Raw genomic sequence first — 6,498 nt, 5'->3', positions numbered from 1 at the left:
GTTTATGAAGAAACACTGTGGTATCTTGGATTTGCCCACTTTTATAGATTGGAATTTGAAACCTCACGTACCTGTCCTTATGGGGCCTTAGGATGAGGTGCAAAGAAGCCTCCATCATTCTGTGATCTGGGAATAAGTATGTATCAAGTGTATTGTAGTGACCCTCACTGTTGAGTGACTCCCTGAGGCTATGTAAACAAACTTATCTGTTCACTTCAAACAGGGCATTACCCCCAGACCAAAAACCAGTTCACCCAAGACTGTGTTAGTGGACCAGTGAGTTTATTGGGGTCACTTACAACAGGAGCATGAATGAATTGAAGGCAGTGTCATCCGGGAAAAGCCTACCTCAGCTTGGGTGGTGACCAATGACTCAGGAAATAGCATCCCTGCTGCATGACTGACAGGCAGCTCAGCCTATTGGAGTCTCTCCCAAAGTAGGTGGTGCTTATTTGGGATAGGTCTTGTGAAACTTGTTTTGGGAACTTCCTAACCTTTGCAGGTTTCCTTTATTTCCTGAGTCTTAGAAGCTTCCTGCCCTCTTTCCATTCTTCCCTACAAAGAGGGTATTTCAATTGGATGGAAATAGCTATGCTACCCTGGCTAACCGAGTAATGATTCATACCTGAGCCATTGAAACTGACAGGACACTGTTCAAACCCAAAAGCCATCTGAGAACCTTTTGAACAGGTGTTTTCAGAACTTGTTTGAGCTGCCAATAAACCCAGTGACTGTATTCATACTTCCTTTTTAACCAAAGGTTGTTTACCTTACCTCATGTCCATAGCTGAGTACCATGTCTAGATCTAACCTTACCTCATGTCCATAGCTGAGTACCATGTCTAGATCTTCCATTTTTCCTTGTGTTTTTTGCCACCGCTTTCATTAGTTTTAATTTAGTCTTAATTAATTAGCCTTAATTTGCTCAGTTACCTCTGGATCGCCTCCAGTATTGTGCCATTGTTTACAAACAACCAGCCTTAAGAATACTTGCTTCTGCCGGGTGGTGGTGGCACACGCCTTTAATCCCAGCACTTGGGAGGCAGAGGCAGGCGGATTTCTGAGTTCGAGGCCAGCCTGGTCTACAGAGTGAGTTCCAGGACAGCCAGGACTACACAGAGAAACCCTGTCTCGAAAAGCCAAAAAAAAAAAACAAAAAAAAAACAACAAAAAAAAACTTGCTTCTGACTCTCCTTTATCAAGAGAGTGGCAGCTGGGCTTGCACACCTCTAATCAGGAGGTAGGTGGGTCATTGTGAATTCCTGACAGCTTCATCTACATAGCAAGGTCAAGCTAGCCAGGGCTGCATAGTGCAATCCTGTCTCAAAGGACATCGAAAACTTAGTACAATTCAATACTAAAAAGAGGTAGCATTAGTTAACACTGACAACAGTGTTTGAAGCCGGGCATGGTGGCACACACTTGTAATTTCAGGATGTGGGAAATGGAGACAGGAGGGCCAAAAGTTTTGAAGTCCTTGGCTACATAGTGAGATTGAAACTAGCATGAACCAGATGAGACTCTATTGAGAGAGAGAAAAAAAAGTGAAGTAAATCAAAACCAACAAGTTTGAATTGACATTTCTCCAAAAAATATGGATGGCCTGTGTACATATAAAGAGAAGCTCAACATTATTATCTATTGGGAAAGCTATATATCAAAACCACACTAAGACACCACAGGTAAAGCTAGAGTACTCATACCTAGATTGCAGAGAGAACACTTGTTACCCTGGCAGAGAACTTGGGTATGATTCTCAGTATTCAGGTAATAACTGTCTCCAGTTCCAGGGCATCTGATGCCCTTTTCTGACCTCCTTGGGCACAAAGCATAAACAATGTGCATACTCATACATGCAGGCAAAATAATTATAAAGTAGAAAAAAAAGCTAGATGACTTTTGACAAAAACGTGAAGAAATTGGAGCCATATTTCAGAGGTTATTAGGAAGGGTGCCAGGGAAAGAATAAGACATACCCAAACATTGGCATCTCCAGAGCAGGTCTCACTCAGGTGTCTTTACCATGGGTACATGTAGGATTTTGGTGACCTTGAAGTTAATGTCTGTAAGGTGGCAAAGAAAGTCCTTCCCCTTTTGTAACTCAGTAAGTGAAGGATACAAAGTTCAAAGGTGGATATCTTCATTCTGTGAACGGGTTGTAAGGTGGATTCAGGGGGTTGTTGCTCAGGTGAGAAGCTTGCCTGCTTCTAGAAACTCAAGGTTACAGAGCACCTTGGCCCTGTATCTGCAGTGTGTTTCCTGTCCTTGGTGAGACATCTTTGGGAAGCACCAGTTGTCCCTAAGTGCAACTTGGGCTTATCAGTGTCTCTGAAGTTTTCTCACTCCACCAACGGGCAGGCAAGCCAGACTTTTCTCGTGCTTTCCCACCCACAACCCCATCATTTTCCCTGTCTTTCTGTCCTCTTCAGAAGGACCAAATGCTCACTGCATGGCCATCCTGACCAACTCACTTCTTTCTGGCTCCCCCCTTTTCTCCTTCTCTTGAGGAGATCCCTCATCTGAGAGGTCTAACATTTAGGCTCAAGAACACCAAGACACATTGTTGGGGATTTATGAGAAAAGTTATTAACTTTAGCACAGTAGGGGCTCTGAAGAGAGTCCAGGTCCCAGCAGCAGAGACAGACAGTATGGCAGGGGTCCTGAAGGGAGGAATAGGGCCAATGTGGCAGAGTCTAGGGTCCTTTCTTAAACAGCTCTCTGAGAAAAGGTGTGTGGTGGTGGTAAGAGTTCACAACCTACAGAAGGCAGGGAAGCATGTGGGAACAGAATGCCACCAATACCTCCTTTGATGTAAAGTCACTCCCCATGATGAGTAACCCTGGCACCTGAGACTGTGGCTCCTGGAATAAAAACATTCACTTAAAGGTGTCTTTCTTTCTTTCTTTCTTTCTTTCTTTCTTTCTTTCTTTCTTTCTTTCTTTCTTTCTTTCTTTCTTTTTTCCCTAGAAACCATCCCTCTGTGTTAGCTAGTGTCATAAGGCCAGGCTCTCACTAATCAGGTGAGACACAGGACTTATGCATTAGGAGTAAACCCCACTGGACTTGCCACTTGCTTGCTGGATTTTCACATCCGTACAGTCTTCTGTCTGCAGAAGTTAAACTTCTTGCTTTGCTGAGACATTTGACATTGGGTGGCTGTCTGCCTGGCATCCCAGATGCATATCTAACATCCCAGCAGGTACTTGTTGGTATCTGTGAAAGGGGAAAGGGTGCTACAGGCCTAGGCAGCCGTGTAGTGTGGATTCTAATGCTGTATCTCATAAATAAGTCTGCCTTCATCTTAGGCTTGAAAGCCATCTTACAGTAAAGACAAACTAGGCTCATTCTTGTTTATGATTAAATCTGTTTCTCAAATATTGGGCAGTGTCCCACCTGAAACCCTACAGATGGTTTTGTACTGTCTGTTCCAGGAAATAGCAACCAATGTCCTTGTATGACCATCTTGCAACCCTACCTTTGTTTCAAAAGCTTAATAATACCTGTTACGCTGCTCCTTCTCTGGAAACCCCCTACCTACCCCTGAGCTATAAAACCCCTTATTTTGCCCATGTCCAATGTTGACCTCTTGAACACTGCTTTAGGGAGAGGCAATGTGTGTATATGAACAAAAAAAATATTGCTTACCAGTTGGGGTAAGCTCCCTAGGATGTGCACACACCTTGGAGACACTCCAAGGCCCAGAGCTATGCCTTTCGTGTGGTGAATTGCCCAAGTGAGTGTATCAAAAAACGCTGCAAGCCGGGAAGTGGTGGTGCACACCTTTAATCCCAGCACTTGGGAGGCAGAGGCAGGCGGATTTCTGAGTTTGAGGCCAGCCTGGTCTACAGAGTGAGTTCCAGGACAGCCAAGAGCTACACAGAGAAACCCTGTCTTGAAAACCAAAAAAAAAAAAAAAAAAAAAACCATGGGTTTATGGAGGCCTCCTCTGGTAAGTCTTATATATTTTTTCTGACATCTGGTTCTGTGGGATCCTGATCTGGGGACATGGGGAATTCTGATACGATCTAATATTCCTTAGTCCATGGCAACAATTACTTGTCTTTGTTACTTGGGAGTTTGGCTAGAGCCACCAGTTCTTGTTTTTGTTGTTTGTTTGCTTGTTTTTCTGACCCTCCTTGGGACCCTGAGGATGCCCTGGTGAGATTGGGAGTCAAGAAATTGGAGAGGTCTGGCAGCTGAGCACCCTTGGCAGGGGTTCAATGCGTAGTCTGCACAACAGAGCAGAGGAACACTGAGGGCCTTCTGTGAGCTAAGAGATTGGATAGGCCGAGCACAGGACATCAGGCATTACTGGGGTGGAGATGGAAATCTGAGAGGCCCAGCCTAGGCCCTAACTGAACTGGGGAAAGCCCGGCACTTCTAGTGGGTTCCAAGTCGGTTGTGCAAGAAGGCAATTGTGAAAAAGCCTCCTATTTCTTAAAAAGATTTTTTTGGTCGAAATGGTGGGTCTTTGAATTGCCCAATCATTGTCACTGTCCCTGGTGTTGTATTGGTCTCATGTTTGCTGTCTCTGTACCTCGTACGTATTTCTTTGCTCCTGTAATGAGTCTTCTCCAGTTACAGGAGAATTTAAGCTCTAGTTGCTGCCGCTCCCACGACTCTGGGCTGGGGCAGTTCAGGCACGCCCTCCTCCCAACCCAACGCACAAATCTGCTGCTGCTTGCTAAGGCTGCTTTGATAGCCAGGCTGGAAATTCCTTGGCTCTGAGCTTTCTGGCCACTGGATTCAGTTCAGCAGAATTCAAACGTCTTCTGGGTATAAATACTTGTGTGTGTGTGTGTGTGTGTGTGTGTGTGTGTGTGTGTGTGTGTGTGTGGTGCTTGTGCGTGTTGTTCTGCTGAATTGAAAAGCTGCTTCTGGAGTTGTAAAATTTTTGTGTTATGTCAAGGGAGCCACCTGACTTTTTTTTTTTTGTTTGTTTGTTTCTTGTTTTTTTCAAGACAGGGTTTCTCTGTGTAGCCCTGGCTGTCCTGGACTCACTCTGTAGACCAGGCTGGCCTCGAACTCAGAAATCCGCCTGCCTCTGCCTCCCAAGTGCTGGGATTAAAGGCGTGCGCCACCACCACTGCCCGGCACCACCTGACTTTGTAAGAGGAAAAAAAAAAAAAAAAAAGCAAGGCAAAGTGGCTAAAAAAAAAAATTAGAATATTGATTTCATCTGTCTCAAACTTCTCTAAGATATAAACCTTATCACAAGATTTGTAAGACTTTTATATTTAGTTTCTGTACCTCAGGATTTATGTTTATTGGGTATGTTTATATTCCAAAAGCATGTAGGATCTGTAACAAAAAATTGACTTAAAACCTATAACACAATTAATAACTAAAGATTTCTACATAGGTAACCTTACCTTTCAGGCTGTAAAACCCAGCCCATAGATAGCACCACCTGCTAAAACCAAAACAAAGATTACGTCCATCAGAGTCAGTATTTCTGGGCAAGTCTCCAGATGTGCCAGCCTTGCTTTTTACCCTGGTAGCTCCACTTCTGGAGAACACTGTTCCTGTGAACTGAGATATGCCAACCCAAAACATGGTTTCGGTGTTTCACCCTGAGAAAATCTCAATGCTACTGGGATCCCAAATACCCAATGTAATTGTTGGCCAACTAAAGTTAGGGCCACAACTATAGACACCAAATACTAAACTCCGGAAACTGGGCCATCCCTATTTTATGATGTAGCAGTCTGCGTAGGACCTAAGCAGCCTGACAGAGATCCCACAGGATGTCTCTCCTCACCTAAGGTCCACTCAGGCTAACAGAGGCTGACTAAACAATATATGTCTACCTAACTTTCTTAAGCTTTAGCGATTTTAATAAACTGAGTCATACAAGAAGAAATTACAATATTCTGCAATGGTGTGCCAAGAGAGGACCAGGAAAGTAGTCAGTCTGTCTATGAACTGTATTTATGGTTTAAAGTCACAATGGGTTGGGTTTTCTAAGTTTCTCTTCCACAGGAAAATCTCTCAGACCTTCTGGGTCTGGCAGGCAGAGGCCTTTGCTGTCCTGTAGAGCAACTAAAACTATGATGTCGTCCTGTGTGACAGCTGAAAACCAATGACCACTGCCACCAATGAAGCCACAGAGACCACAGGAGCCTAGGGTAAATGCTCAGTTGGTGGCAAGTCTGTCATTTTAATTGCTAGAGAGGCCATTTGGATTATATTTCTGCTATAATTTATCCTGCTCAGATCTCTGATGATTTTGACAACTAACTGTAGCTTTATCAATTTAGCCTGGCCAATGCATTTCATGTGTAAAATATCAGGTCTTACTTTTCTAGAGCTATTAGGTCACCTGATGAAAAAGGCAGATTTACAGACAGATTTGCCTGACTAACAGACTTCATATTAAAGGCTAAACAACTTCTTCAGTTTAAAAGAAATTTGTTTTGCAAAGACTGTTTTTAATAATCAACCACTTGCCGGGCAGTGGTGGCGCACACCTTTAATCCCAGCGCTTGGGAGGCAGAG

The sequence above is a fragment of the Arvicanthis niloticus genome, chromosome 25 (genome assembly GCF_011762505.2).
Source record: "Arvicanthis niloticus isolate mArvNil1 chromosome 25, mArvNil1.pat.X, whole genome shotgun sequence".
NCBI classification, from domain to species: Eukaryota; Metazoa; Chordata; class Mammalia; order Rodentia; family Muridae; genus Arvicanthis; species Arvicanthis niloticus.
Note: the sequence above shows the minus strand (reverse complement) of the source record.